Here is a 16,994-nt window from a genome sequence, read left to right on the forward strand (position 1 = left end):
CTGCATTTGACACACACAGCCTCAGTCACTTACTCACCTCGTCCACTGTGTGTGTGCCTCTCTGTGACATAAGCTAAACATCTAGCTGGCTAGCTCATCATGTCTCAGTCTAAACTGTACACTAAAAAATACAGAAAGGAGTGGGAATCAAACCCGGAATTCAAAGGCTGGTTGAAGCTGTTTATTGGAGATGATACACGTGCATACTGCCTGTATTGTAAGCCTGATTTCTACGCCAAACTTAGTGATGTAAAAAAAACACATGACAACTCAAAAACATACTCAAAAGGCAAAGCCTTATAACAGTTCCACCCAAAACAAGCTGCCATTTATGGTTTAAAAAATTGGCTCTGCAAAAAAGGCTGAGGCCACCATGGCATTAGTTATCGCTGAACACTGTTCCATGCTGGCATGTGATCACATTGGAGAAGCATGTAGAGCTGCTTTCTCAGACTCCACTGCTGCTACCCACTTCAAAATGCACAGGACAAAGTGTACAGAAATTATTAATGGTGTTCTAGCACCATAATATCTGAAAAAGTTGGTCGCAGATGTGGGTGACCAGCGTTTCAGCCTCCTCCTCGATGAGTCCACGGATGTAAGTGTTCTAAGTACCTGGGGGTTGTGATAAGGTACTTTAGTGACACCAAGCAGACAATTGTATCAACATTTCTGGGGCTTGTTGAGTTGGAGGGAGGAGATGCCAAATCTATAGCCCATGCAGTTGTGGCTTTCCTCGAGAAGTGTTGTCTTAAAAAAGAGAAACACCTGGGGATATGGACTGACAATGCCTCTGTTATGACGGGGATTAACAATGGGGTCCATAAAGTGCTGAAGGAGGAGTATGGCCTCAAAGATCTGGTTCTTATTCGCTGTGTGTGCCACTCGCTGCAGTTTGCTGTAAGTCATGCTTCCAATGACACCATCCCCCGTAGTGTGGAGTACTTGGTACGAGAGACTTGTAACTGGTTTTCAGTGTTTCCAAAGCGTAGGGAGGCCTACAAGGCCATATATGAGACCATCAACTGTGGGGAGAAACCTTTACAGATAACCAAGGTGTGTGCCACACGTTGGCTCTCCATTGAACCCGCGGTTTCACGCATTTTGGACCAGTGGGAGGAGCTTAGGCTGCATTTCGCAGTCACCAAGTCCAGTGAACACTGCTACATGGTTTTATACTCCATGTACAGTGATCCTCAAAACATATTGTATCTGACTTTTTTGAAGTTAGTGCGGGGTGAGGTACAGTTGGCCATCAAGGCTTTTGAGGGAGAGCAAGTAGATCCTCTTAAGCTACTTGACAGCTTGGTTAGCCTGATCAAGTCTGTGAGCAGCAGGGTGCCTAATCCACTGGCAAATGTTGATGTACTCAAAGAGCCAATAGATGGATACATCAGTCCCAAACCGTACCTTGGTTATCTTTTTGAGTCAAAGGCAGCTGAGCTCCACCTTGCGCCGGAGGATGAAAACAATGTCCGAAAGCAGTGTGTAGCCTTCACCATCTCCCTCACTAATGAGTTGAGGGTGAGACTGCCGGACAACATCGAAACATTGCAGTACATGTCAGTTTTCAATGTGGACGAAACTCTAAAGCACAATAAGAGCCCTGGAGAAATATAAAAAATAGCCAAGCTCCTTGGCTACTCCCCTGCAGAGATAGACAAGATTGTCCAGCAATGGCGTGCCATCCATCTTAGTAAATGGAATGAGACAAAAAACACACTGGGCTTCTAGAGTGAGATTTGGAAGTTCAGGGATGCAGCTGATATCAACCCGTTTCAAGAACTTGCCATGGCTGCTGTGTCTGTGTTGTCCTTGCCACACTTGAATGCTGAAGTCGAGAGAGTATTCAGCCAGATGAGTGTGGTAAAAAGCAAACGTAGAAATCGGATGTCCTTGCAGACCCTTAACTCCATCCTGTACGTTCAATATGGACTGAAGCTGTCTGGTGAGGCTTGCTATGAGCACCAGCTGCCTGATACTGTTTTGCAGCTTTTTGGCACATCAGCTGCTTACTCATTTAAGTCAGCTCCCTTAGTTGCTGAACCTGCCATAGAGAGCCTTGACCAAAAATGACGATGACCCACTCTTTCTGTGAGCCAGCACAGCCTGTGTGTGTGTGGAGGGGGGTCAAAAAAATAATAAAAAATAACCTGAATTAGGGCCAGACTAGTTACCATCATTTTCTCACATTGCCATTGACAGTTTTTTCTAATGTCTCTTTTTGGTCCATTTAGATTGTTAATGTAGATTGCATACAAAAAAATGTTTAAAATGTTATGGTTAAAAATGTTCATGATTTACTGTGACTTGTTGTAGGCTCCTAAGTGGACCATAAGGTTAAAAACCAAACCAAACTTAAGAAAACTCAATTTAAAAAATAAAAACGTTTAAAAAACCCAGAAGTAACTCCGCCAAAAAACAGGAATCGACAGAAGAAAGTTCATTTGTAGTTCTAAACATATTTAGGGTGTTTTTTACTCACTTTTTGTCTCTCCCACAACGTTATTCCTCTTTCCTACAGCGTCCATCACAATTACATGCACATGGCCAATTATGCAAATTAGGTGATGACGTCATTTAGCGACTTTTAGCACAGCCGATAGCTACCAGTGTTGCCAATTTGGCGAGTTTTCAGACCCCTCTAGCGACACATTTTCAAAAAAGCGACTAGCGACAAATCTAGCGACTTTTTCTGGTGTTATTGGAGACTTTTGGAAACTCTGACGTGAAAGCACGTATCGTTCTTACTCTTCTCAACGAGCAGCGGGTACTGCCAATAGCTACTTTCCTTAATGAGGAGTTGGCAACACTGCTTGGAGGTTTCTTCTTCAATCTTGGAGAATGACTACTATTGAAAACGAACGTTTCTCCATCTTATCATTTTACCCTATTAATTCAGGTATGTAGTGTGCAATATGACTCTAAAAATATTGAGGTAACATGGTTAATTACATAATCCATGAGTTTGGTGATGTTTGAAGGCAATTGAAGGGAGTTTCAACCTAGTGAAAAACTTTTGTAGGTAATGGAGTTTGGCTAGGTTGCTAATGGTAAGAGAAGGGATTAAGATAGCGTCCAAACTTTCTGTACTTTTTTTCAACTACGTTTTAGATCCAATTTGTTTTATTTTCTATGAACAAAGGCTCCGTTTACTTTAGGTAATACATGATATGTAAATATGTGATGTCACGATAAAATGTGTTACTGTTCATATTTGTACAAAAACAGCATTAACTGTTCGCTAGCTTGATGCTAACCAAATTTAGCTTGGCTAAGCGCTAGTTAGCTCTACGCTAGTTGGTTTCAGTCAGTGTTAGCTTACATGTTAGTGGTTAATAATGTAATGGTTGTAGCATTGTTACGCATAGGCCTCCAGTAATGTATAGTTTTTTTTTCTCGAAATTGATACTGATAGTACAGTAAGTTATATATAATGTGAATGTGTAGATGTATGGTGACTCCAGGTTTGGATGAACAGACCAACAGGACTGCCATGGGCAAGTCCCTTGACGGGTACCAGGAATGGTGGGACTGGGAGGACAATCTGAAGGTAATTATCTTTGCACACAACAGCAGAGTACTCACCCTGTGCCTGCTGTACGGATGGGAGCCGCAGCTGTTTACTGAGGTAATTGTAAATAAAATTATTGCATATACTGTAGTATAACAAATTTGTGATTGACTTAGTGTTTGTCTATTGCTATTTTTGTATAACGTACTTTGAGATCACTGAAACTCCACCTGATGTGGTGGAAGTTGTCAAACCAGATCAGAATGCCTTCGAGGACCACCTTCAGGCAGGGGCTGAGAAGGATGTGGAGGTTTTTGACCAGGTAAAAATTATTGTCCGCTGTTAATTTCTTTTCTGGCCTTCCAAGAGATATATATATACACACAGTGGGGGAAAAAAAGTATTTAGTCAGCCACCAATTGTGCAAGTTCTCCCACTTAAAAAGATGAGAGAGGCCTGTAATTTTCATCATAGGTACACGTCAACTATGACAGACAAAATGAGATTTTTTTTCAACAGAAAATCACAGTGTAGGATTTTTAATGAATATATTTGCAAATTATGGTGGAAAATAAGTATTTGGTCAATAACAACAGCTTCTCAATACTTTGTTATATACCCTTTGTTACGTTTTCTGTAAGTCTTCACAAGGTTTTCACACACTGTTGCTGGTATTTTGGCCCATTCCTCCATGCAGATCTCCTCTAGAGCAGTGATGTTTTGGGGCTGTCGCTGGGCAACACGGACTTTCAACTCCCTCCAAAGATTTTCTATGGGGTTGAGATCTGGAGACTGGCTAGGCCACTCCAGGACCTTGAAATGCTTCTTATGAAGCCACTCCATCGTTGCCCGGGCGGTGTGTTTGGGATCATTGTCATGCTGAAAGACCCAGCCACGTTTCATCTTCAATGCCCTTGCTGATGGAAGGAGGTTTTCACGCAAAATCTCACGGTACATGGCCCCATTCATTCTTTCCTTTACACAGATCAGTCGTCCTGGTCCCTTTGCAGAAAAACAGCCCCAAAGCATGATGTTTCCACCCCCATGCTTCACAGTAGGTATGGTGTTCTTTGGATGCAACTCAGCATTCTTTGTCCTCCAAACACGACGAGTTGAGTTTTTACCAAAAAGTTATATTTTGGTTTCATCTGACCATATGACATTCTCCCAATCCTCTTCTGGATCATCCAAATGCACTCTAGCAAACTTCAGACGGGCCTGGACATGTACTGGCTTAAGCAGGGGGACACGTCTGGCACTGCAGGATTTGAGTCCCTGGCGGCGTAGTGTGTTACTGATGGTAGGCTTTGTTACTTTGGTCCCAGCTCTCTGCAGGTCATTCACTAGGTCCCCCCGTGTGGTTCTGGGATTTTTGCTCACCGTTCTTGTGATCATTTTGACCCCACGGGGTGAGATCTTGCGTGGAGCCCCAGATCGAGGGAGATTATCAGTGGTCTTGTATGTCTTCCATTTCCTAATAATTGCTCCCACAGTTGATTTCTTCAAACCAAGCTGCTTACCTATTGCAGATTCAGTCTTCCCAGCCTGGTGCAGGTCTACAATTTTGTTTCTGGTGTCCTTTGACAGCTCTTTGGTCTTGGCCATAGTGGAGTTTGGAGTGTGACTTTTTGAGGTTATGGACAGGTGTCTTTTATACTGATAAGTTCAAACAGGTGCCATTAATACAGGTAGCGAGTGGAGGACAGAGGAGCCTCTTAAAGAAGAAGTTACAGGTCTGTGAGAGCCAGAAATCTTGATTGTTTGTAGGTGACCAAATACTTATTTTCCACCATAATTTGCAAATAAATTCATAAAAAATCCTACAATGTGATTTTCTGTATTTTCTTTCCTCAATTTGTCTGTCATAGTTGACGTGTACCTATGATGAAAATTACAGGCCTCTCTCATCTTTTTAAGTGGGAGAACTTGCACAATTGGTGGCTGACTAAATACTTTTTTCCCCCACTGTATGTATGTGTGTGTATATATATATATATATATATATATATATCTCTATCTATCTCTTGGAATATAAGAGATGTATTTGTAATAATATGAAATATAATTGCATTTATTTATATTATCAATCAAGGTGAGACTGAACATGGACAAGGCACAGGAGAAACAGAAGGAGAGGCACCGGAGGAGAATCAAGGGGACCAAGTGCTTCGACATCCGGGTAAATGACTTGGCTTGAAAGAAGGACGCAGCGGTCTAAGGCACTGCATCTCAGTGCTTGAGGCGTCACTACAGACCCCCTGGTTCAATTCCAGGCTGTATCACAACCGACCGTGATTGGGAGTCCCATAAGGCGGCGCACAATTGGCCCAGCGTCGTCCGGGTTTGGCCGGTGTAGGCCGTCATTGTAAATAAGAATTTGTTCTTAACTGACTTGCCTAGTTAAATAAAGGTACAATTTAAACATTTAAAAACCTTGTGCTCTTTCACGCCTAGCTAGGGTCATCATCCGTCAAGGTGAATATAAAAATCTCAGATGATAACTATTTGCATTTGCCTCCTCGTGGTGGACGGCATTGCCATGCTGTCAGCAGTACCAACACTGGCCCAGGGGTCACTCTCAAGGCTAACCACTGGGTCACGTTAAGTAACCACCGCTTCCAGGTAGGTACTGTTAAGGTGGTATGACTCCAGTGGTCATGACACCACCCTGGAGTTTCTCTCACAACTCATCTCTCTATCTTTTCCAGGGACCATCCCTTACCTCCCTCATCAACCCCACTGACATAAAACATTACAGACAGGTATCCTTTCATTTCTGTCTGCCATTAATATTATTGCATGTCTAATCAAACATTTTAATTAAATAACTGTATTTTTACATATCCTGTGTGTTTGTCTGTCTCCTACCCTGTTCCCTTTACTCTGCTCCTGTTCTCCAGGACCTAGGGGTTCTGCCTAACACCCAGACATGGATCCACCTGATGTCCTCCATTACCAACCACCCTCCAACTTTTCATTACATCAGCTACTGTTATTGTCATGTTGTCATTATCTGCTAAGAAAGAGCAAGAAAACTATCATACTGGGCACATAATGTGAGATACACAAATTAGCTAAAAACACTAGCCCTGCAAACACTCAGAACAAAGAGAGCAGCAGTGCCTGGACTTTGCAGTCTCCCTCTTCTAGTCCCCCTGCTGAGACTGACTGCCTGTTGAAACAAGTGACAGGCAGAATCTCCCATCACACAGCACCCACCTCCTCTCTATTCCACACACCAGAATTCAGGATTTCAGTCTGATTGCCATGTGAGTGTACAAAAAATCTGTGAAAGTAAATTGACACGCATGTACCAAAAAAATATCAACTTTTATATATTTAAATCTAAAATATTGCCAGATTGGTTTTCACAGCTGTTTCATAAGGTGTTCATTATTGTAAATTGTAACATATCCCTTGATGGTATTTGTTAGTTCAACATTACTGTTGTATCCTAGGACATACAAAATATATATTCAACCACAAGAGTGTACTAATGAGCTATGATATTTTGGGGGATCATAATAGAGGACTACTGAAATAATATTATTTCAGTGTAGATAAGGGGAAGGACTGTTTAAAATGAAAACATGCCAGCCAGACAAGCCAGTGTATGAATCAAATGTATTTGCATATGAATGGAGTGGAAATTAGATGACTTTGTGAACTGTAAGGTAAGTAACAATGTGTGGGGAGGCATCGAAATTATATTTTTTACCCCGATAGTTGTTTATTCATAAAAAGCAGAAGATGGTAAATAACATTAAACGCAATGGTTAGCCTATGCAAATTAATAGGGAAACAAAAGCTTATTAATAGGAATACATTTAGCCTAATTGGTAACAAATATAATGCGGGGAACAGTCAGGATCCTAGTCAGGCTATTGTTAGTCAAATCTAGATTAAATATAGGTCTTCATGTGTTTCAAATCTGGAGGCGATTGTGGGCTAAATCAATGACAGAAAGATGAAATGTACATGCTTCATCATGATCTGTGATCAAAACAGGCAGGGATGTTTTCGGTTCCGTTTAGGCTAAGGTTATGCGTAAGAACGCAACTGCACTGAAATGAATAGTCTGATTCAATGCGATTCTCCTGAATAAAAAAGTGTTTATCTGTTAAGCTGTTTGGTCTATACCGATTCTATCTTTTTGGTCTTTTGCGGTAGGCATAGCCTACCACTAATATTATAAATTGCGGAGCATTTAATTAAACAACCACATTTTCCTGTGATGTTGAGGCTGAGCAAGCCTTCGATAGGCTACTACACTGCGGAACTGATCGTGGAGTTAATCATTGTTATAGCCTAGATCACTTTTTATAATCTGGGCCGTTGTTAAGCAAACAAGGGGTAGCATATGCTTTTTGCCCGTCTCTATAACAAGGGTTAGCCTATATCCTCACATTCCTCCTCAATTCGAGCCCTGCTTTTCACCATAAGACATCGCCACATAAATGTATAGCCTAAAAATTGCATGGTGAAAGTGATTGTGTCTGTTAAACCAGTAAACTGGGAACTCGGGGAAAAAATGAGGTCAAATCATGACATCAGTGATTTTCAGGTCAGAGAAAGATGCAAGAGTTTCTGGATGACCATTCAAAAGAAATTCACAGTCTGAGCTCGATTTTTCCCGAGTTCCCAGTTGTCTTGAACGCACTGAAGTCGGAAGTCAGAGATTGCCGAGTTCCGATTTCTTTTGAATGCGCTACTAGAGACCTAGGCTACCTCCAACAAAGAAGCCCTTGTGTCTGTATTGACGTAAGATATCTACACAGTAATGGTTGGCTGAGATTTAAATTTGCGTAATAATCTTTGTATTGAGGTGATATGCCTATTTTAGCTAAATTGACAAATGAAATTGATTCGATTACTCTGGCAATTAAAAATATTTTTTACAAAATCATGTACATGTAGACCTTTGTAAGGCGGTCATGGTGAGATCTTTAATAATAAACTTACAAGCAAACTGACACATAATGTGTCAGTGCCACGTTACACGACGTGAACACTACATCTACAGTACCAGTCAAATGTTTGGACACACATACTCATTCAAAGGTTTTTCTTTATTTTTTACTATTTTCTACATTGTAGAAAGTATGAAATAATACATATGGAAACATGTAGTAACCAAAAAAGTGTTAAACAAATCTAAATATATTTTATATTTGAGATTCTTCAAATAGCCACCCTTTGCCTTGACAGCTTTGCACACTCTTGGCATTTTCTCAACCAGCTTCATGAGATAGTCACCTGGAATGCATTTAAATTAACAGGTGTGCCTTCTTAAAAGTTAATTTGGGGAATTTCTTTCCTTAATGCATTTGAGCCAATCACTTGTGTTGTGACAAGGTAGGGGTGGTATACAGAAGATAGCCCTATTTGGTAAAAGACCAAGTCCAGATTATGGCAAGAACAGCTCAAATAAGCAAAGAGAAACAACAGTCCATCATTACTTTAAGACATGAAGGTTAGTCAATACCGAACATTTCAAGAACTTTGAGAGTTTCTTCAAGTGCAGTTGTAAAAACCATCAAGCGCTATGATGAAACTGGCTCTCATGAGGACCGGGACAGGAATGGAAGACCCAGAGTTACCTCTGCTGCAGAGGATAAGTTCATTAGAGTTACCAGCCTCAAAATTGCAGCCCAAATAAATTCTTCACAGAGTTCAAGTAACAGACACTTCTAAACATCAACTGATCAGAGGAGACTGTGTGAATCAGGCCTTCATGGTCGAATTGCTGCAAAGAAACCACTACTAAAGGACACCAATAAGAAGAAGAGACTTGCTTGGGCCAAGAAACACGAGCAATGGACATTAGACCGGTGGAAATGTTTCCTTTGGTCTGGAGTCCAAATTGGAGATTTTTGGTTCCAACCGCCGTGGCTTTGTGAGACGCGGTGTGAGTGAACGGAGGATCTCTGCATGTGTATTTCCCACCGTAAAGCATGGAGGAGGAGGTGTTATGGTGTGGGGGTGCTTTGCTGGTGACACTGTGATTTATTTAGAATTCAAGGCACACTTAACCAGCATGGCTACCACAACATTCTGCAGTGATACGCCATCCCATTTGGTTTGGACTTAGTGGGACTATCATTTGTTTTTCAACAGGACAATGACCCTACACACCTCCAGGCTGTTTAAGGGCTATTTTACCAAGAAGGAGAGTGATAGAGTGCTGCATCAGATGATCTGGCCTCCACAATCCCCGATCTCAACCCAATTAAGATGGTTTGGGATGAGTCGGACCGTAGACTGAAGGAAAAGCAGCCAACAAGTGCTCAGCAAATGTGGGAACTCCTTCAAGACTGTTGGAAAAGCATTACAGGTGAAGCTGGTTGAGAGAATGCCAAGAATGTGCAAAGCTGTCATCAAGGCAAAGGGTGGCAGGTAGCTTAGTGGTTAAGAGCGTTGTGCCAGTGACCGAAAGGTTGCTGGTTCTAATCCCCAAGCCAACTAGGTGAAAAATCTGTCGATGTGCCCTTGAGCAAGGCACTTAACCCTAATTGCTCCTGTAAGTCGCTCTGGATAAGAGCATCTGCTAAATGACTAAAATGTAAAATGTAAATGTATTTGAAGAATCTCAAATATAAAATATATTTTGATTTGTTTAACACTTTTTTGGTTACTACATGATTCCATGTGTGTTATTTCATAGTTTTGATTTCTTCACTATTATTCTACAATGTAGAAAATAGTAAAAATAAAGAAAAACCCTTGAATGAGTAGGTGTGTCCAAACTTTTGACTGGTACTGTACATAATGTGTACGTGTCACGTGACGTGAACGTGTCGGCAGTTTGAAGAAAAAAAACTTGTCTCCATTGATAGTCCATTTTAATTCATGGTGGTATTTTGTCGCTAGGAAGACGTTCGGTGACTTGATGAGAGGTATCAGTAGCTTCATGAGGCTTAATTCTGGCACTTATCACCCCCCATGCTAGCCTAGATAGACTACAGTCTAGTCTTCATAAAGAATACCATGATGCAAGAATATTGTGAAGCAAGTCAAAAGGCTCCCTCTTTTTCTTCTTCTTCTTCTATGGTATAATGGGATTCGCAACAATTAGATGTGCATTCTGCCTCCTACTGTGCGGGTGGATAACAAGGATCCCAAAAAGGAAAACATTTGGGTAAAAATAAATAAAATATCATACAAACTACCAAAAAAGAAAATAACTAAACAAAATCAACCTGCTTTTCTGTGAAAACCTCATTCTAATCAGGTCCCAACACAGGCTCAGAAGCCTCCTGTGAGGGCGGGACATTTCCTAGCGACAAAAGTCCTTGTAGTGCTTCTGCCGTGAAGTCTTGGAGCCCCAAAAAATTCCCGGCTGCAGATATAATGATATCCATCTTCTTGGACTTCTTAGACACTTGTGCTGTACAATTAATCACTGTGGTTATAAATGCCACAAAATCCATCTTCTTCACAATGAGTGTATCCAGATCACCCAATTGACTTAAAACACTAGCAACTGCTTGCAATGCATCCACCGCCATATCTTCAACACTATTGCCTCTTGCCCCTTCCACTCTCTTCACCGCCTCCACATAGGAGATCCGCTGCGCAGGCTTGATCCTTGACCTCCTTCACCCTAACAGGGCACTCAAGGAAGTCCGGAGTATGATCCCCACCACAGTTGCAACATTTTCTATTCACAGATTCTTTAATATCATACTTCTTCTGTCTGCAAACATTTGACACGTGACCATATCCTTTACACACTGTCCACACTGTAATGGTTTGGACACAAATGCTCTCACCGCATACCTCACATATCCAATCTTCACATATTCAGGTAGTCTCCTCAAACAACAATAATATCGACAGGCTTTTCTCCTTCCTGCCATTTACCATACGGGTCAGGCGACGTGCAATGACCACTCCTGGGATTTTCTGACTAAGGTCCTCATCATCTACATCCAACGAGACTCCAGCTATAACTCCTTTGGCAGGCGCCCTGCTCCGAAGATCAATACATGTTACTTTGGACATGGACAAGTTTGCCTGATCCAACACGCTTCTTCTGTTCTTCATCAAACACAATTAACCAAAACAAGGCCGCTTCTAGTCACCTTGATTGAATCCACCTTTCCCACTGCTTTCTTCACAGCCCTCGATATTACAAATGGATTTCCCAAATTAATCTCCTTGTCCAGAAAACGCAGTCCAATAAGAAGTGCATTATGGGACCGGTCTTCATCTTCTACTACAACTTATACTCATTTTGTTCTATTTTTTTATTTCACTATTTTCTGTTCATTATCACACACTTCACTTTCGGATTCAAGCACAGTCTCCATTTCCTCCTCCTGTCCTACATCGGACTCACGAGCTCACACCCCTTCCGTATCAAGGCTCCCCCTTGCATCACTTGAACAGAAATAAAGCATTCAGGATACAACTCTTCTGCTTCTTCTTCTGTGGATTTTATATGGCGGTTGGCAACCAACTTTAAGGTGCATTACCGCCACTAACTGGACTGTAGTGTGGACCAGAGACTGTGAAGGTCTAAATCCTACCCAATAATATTGTCTCCCTAAGGAAACGAAATACATAATTAAATACTACATCCCCTGAAGATTTCCCCATCAGTTCACTTAATCCTGGCTCTTCAACTCCATTACTCCTCAAATCTAATAACAATCGCACCCTTTCCCTCACATATTTCTGCCACTGAAATAGATAGTGTTCCACTATGTCCATCTCCTCCTGACAATGATCACACCTCCCAGTCGGATGTTTCCCCACCAATTTCAATGTAGTATTGAGCCTTGTGTGTCCCAGTCTCAGCCTTGTGACTACACTTTCCTCCGTTCTGTCTGGGCCTGAGGACCTCCCTGCCCCCACCTTTTCCTGGATCTTATACAGGTGTCTTCCCTTACTCTCCCTGTTCCACAACTCTTGCCACTTATTATTAACCACTGTTCTTATAAATCCCTTGGCTTCTGCTTTACTGATTGACAATTCCATCTCAACATTAGGATGTTTAAGGGCCTGCTTGGCAATAACAGCCACCTCCTCATTCCCCTCTACTCCCACATGAGCTGGTACCCAGAGGAACATCACAAATACCCCCATCTGTTTCACCCTATACAAGCACTGCAATACCTCATACAATACATCCTGTCTGCTCTGAGACACACATGAATTTAAGCTCATCAGTGCTGCACAGGAGTCAGAGCAGATGACTACCCTGTCTGGCCTCACCTCCTCCAGCCACTCTGCAGCCAATAGTATGGCCAACAACCCCATTGTGTAAACAGATAAATGATCCGGTGCTCTTTTCGTCACTGCCACCTTAAACTCAGGAACACTAAAAGCTGCTCCTGTCCTCCCTGTTTTAGGGTCCTTAGATCCATCTGTGAATATATTCAAGAAAGTATTTCGTTCTTAAATGTTCCCTTACAACTGAATCTACTCTTTCCTCAACATCTCTTGCCTTCTCAAGCAACCTTAGATCTATCACTGTCTGAGGGCGCAACCAAGGTAGGATAGAAGGAAGAAGAGCTATATATATCATTTTCAACGCCATTCTATCTGCCCCCCACTCCATTCCTGACAAGCAGCGCATCACATTCAATATTTTCTTTCCTTTGACAACTACTCTGTTAATATGCTCCGCCCATGTCAATCGAGCGTCAAACCAGACGCCCAGGAACCTAAACCCTCCCACCCTCTCCAGATTCCTTCCATACAACTTCAAGTATATTTCCTCCCCAACCTTCCCTCTAGAAAAAAACACAATCTGTGTTTTCTCATCTGAAAACTTGAAGCCCCACCTGAGGGACCACTGCTCAACTTCAGTTATCGCTTCTTGAACTCTTCTGGCAGTATGGGTAATATTTCTCCCTCTCTTCCACAGTGCCCCATCATCCGCAAACAATGACCTCCCAATATCAGGTCTCACCTGGGAGAATACATCTTCAATCATAATGGAGAACAACAAAGGACTAATGACACTTCCCTGGGGGGTACCATTATCTACCTCATAGCCTTCTGACATTGAGCTACCTGCCTTCACTTGTATTGATTGCCCAAAAAGAAAATCCTTTATCCAGTTAAAAACCCTTCCTCCAACCCCCATGTTATCCAGCTTGATAAGTAGGCCTTCCTCCCACTACATATCATAGGCCTTCTCTACATCAAAGAAAACGGCTACCACCACCTCCTTATTTGCCTGTGCCTTCCGTATGACTCAAGGCACAGTACAGGATCCATCGTTCCCCTGCCTTTCCTGAACCCACTTTGATCTGGTGACATTAGTCCTCTACTCTCCAGAAAGTATGTCAGCCTTTCCGTTATCATTCTTTCCATAAGTTTACATACGTGAGATGTCAACGCTATCGGCCTATTGCTTGAAGGACTACTAGGGTCTTTCCCTGGTTTCTGTATTGACACCACTACCGCCTGCTTCCAACTTCCAGGCAGTTGTCCTTCCTGACATACCTTATTGTAAAGGCCCAATACTTTCCCCACTGCAGTGTCACTGAGATGAGCCATCATGATGTAACACATCTCATCCTTCCCAGGAGATGCTACCCCAGCTTTAGCTAATGCTCTCTTCATCTCAGCCAATGTAAAAGGGCCATTCAATGTATCCCCCACCATCTCTCTCTGATCCAGGACCCCATGATGTTCTCCTCTGACCCTTTCTCTCCCACACTGCCCCTCTTCTGTCAGATTATTTGAGCTGTGCACCTTCACAAATGCCTGGGCTAACATCTCTGCCTTCTCCATATTTCTCACTGCAACAATCTCCCTACTTTTCAGCACAGGGAGATCCCAATCTCTTTTGACCCCACTCATCCTCTTAATCATCCCCCATACCTCTCCCACAGGAGTGGTCCTGCCTATGTTTCCACAGAGCCGGCGCCAAATACTCCCTCTTAGCTGTCCTAATGATCCTCCTTACTACTGCTTGTACTTGTTTATACTTTTTTAACATTCTGAAAGCCCTGTTCCTACTCTTCACTGCTTCTCTACACTCTTCAGTCCACCAGGGGACTGCGTTACTCTTTCTCCCCTCTGTACCCATAGGAATCACCTGCCTTGCTTCTTCTCCCCCCTGTACCCATAGGAATCACCTGCCTTGCTTCTTCTCCCCCCTGTACCCATAGGAATCACCTGCCTTGCTCCATCTCCCCCCTGTCCCTATAGGAATCACCTGCCTTGCTCCTTCTCCCCCCTGTACCCATAGGAATCACCTGCCTTGCTCCTTCTCCCCCCTGTACCCATATGAATCACCTGCCTTGCTCCTTCTCCCCCCTGTACCCATAGGAATCACCTGCCTTCCTCCTTCTCCCCCCTGTACCCATAGGAATCACCTGCCTTGCTCCTTCTCCCCCCTGTACCCATAGGAATCACCTGCCTTGCTCCTTCTCCCCCCTGTACCCATAGGAATCACCTGCCTTCCTCCTTCTCCCCCCTGTACCCATAGGAATCACCTGCCTTGCTCCTTCTCCCCCCTGTACCCATAGGAATCACCTGCCTTGCTCCTTCTCCCCCTTGTACCCATAGGAATCACCTGCCTTGCTCCTTCTCCCCCCTGTACCCATAGGAATCACCTGCCTTGCTCCTTCTCCCCCTTGTACCCATAGGAATCACCTGCCTTCCTCCTTCTCCCCCCTGTACCCATAGGAATCACCTGCCTTGCTCCTTCTCCCCCCTGTACCCATAGGAATCACCTGCCTTGCTCCTTCTCCCCCCTGTACCCATAGGAATCACCTGCCTTGCTCCTTCTCCCCCCTGTACCCATAGGAATCACCTGCCTTGCTCCTTCTCCCCCCTGTACCCATAAGAATCACCTGCCTTGCTCCTTCTCCCCCCTGTACCCATAGGAATCACCTGCCTTGCTCCTTCTCCCCCCTGTACCCATAGGAATCACCTGCCTTGCTCCTTCTCCCCCCTGTACCCATAGGAATCACCTGCCTTGCTCCTTCTCCCCCCTGTACCCATAGGAATCACCTGCCTTGCTCCTTCTCCCCCCTGTACCCATAGGAATCACCTGCCTTGCTCCTTCTCCCCCCTGTACCCATAGGAATCACCTGCCTTGCTCCTTCTCCCCCCTGTACCCATAGGAATCACCTGCCTTGCTCCTTCTCCCCCCTGTACCCATAGGAATCACCTGCCTTGCTCCTTCTCCCCCCTGTACCCATAGGAATCACCTGCCTTGCTCCTTCTCCCCCCTGTACCCATAGGAATCACCTGCCTTGCTCCTTCTCCCCCCTGTACCCATAGGAATCACCTGCCTTCCTCCTTCTCCCCCCTGTACCCATAGGAATCACCTGCCTTGCTCCTTCTCCCCCCTGTACCCATAGGAATCACCTGCCTTGCTCCTTCTCCCCCCTGTACCCATAGGAATCACCTGCCTTGCTCCTTCTCCCCCCTGTACCTATAGGAATCACCTGCCTTGCTCCTTCTCCCCCCTGTACCCATAGGAATCACCTGCCTTGCGACCCCTACTATTGCTCCTCTTATTCCATCATTGACTGTTTCTATATCTGAATGAAGATCAACCTGAGACGGCTCCTGTTCACTCAACTCCTGAAACTGACCCCACTCCGCTTTCCCAAATATCCATCTCAATCCATTTCCTACTGATTCTTCCTCCCTCAATCCTACAGTACACATGACAGGATAGTGATCACTACCCACTGTAGATTCCTCCAAAACCTCCCAACTACATCTGCCTGCCATTTAACTTGAGATCAAAGTTACTGGGTCAATCCTGGTTCCACGGCCGTCATTAAGACTCACAAGCCCTTTCTCATCCAGTAGTTCCTCCAACACTTGTCCATTTAACATCAGTCCGTAACCTTCCCCAGAGCGTACTATGAGCATTAAAATCCCCACACCACATTAACCGTCTCTTATCTTGAAATTCTAGATTCCCTAAGGGGCAGCAACTCTAGTCTCTTACACGGCTTGTAAAAATTCACTATTACCATATTCCCCCCTCCCAACCACTACATACTCCTGTTCAACTCCCTCTCCCACAAGCCTATATGGGATCCCCCGCATTATAAAGGTAGCACACCCTCCTCCTCCCCCTCCTCCCCTATCACTACGGACTGCAACATAACCTTGTAATACAACATCTAGAGTTGGTTTAAGCCATGCCTCCTGGATACATATCATATCAGGTTTGGCTGGTAACTCCTCAAGAAACTATTTGAACTCTTGCCCATTAGCCATCAAACTTCTGGCATTCCATTGAAGGATTAATGCCACAATGAAAATTAACCAATACATGATTCCTGGCTGGACTGATTCTCAATCTTATTGAGGTGATCCTGTACATTTTCCCATGTCAGTCCTGTGATCCCAAGATACCTCACTGCCTGCTCCACTATGATCTGTATCTTCTTAGTCTTTGATTGTAATTTTTCTGTGCAATTGATTGCTGCTGTCACAAATGAAACAACCTTCCTCATGTCTCCTACCAGTCTTGTGTTCTCCCCCATTCTGC

This window comes from Coregonus lavaretus, assembly GCF_964263955.1.
Source record: "Coregonus lavaretus genome assembly, chromosome: 13".
Lineage (NCBI taxonomy): Eukaryota > Metazoa > Chordata > Actinopteri > Salmoniformes > Salmonidae > Coregonus > Coregonus lavaretus.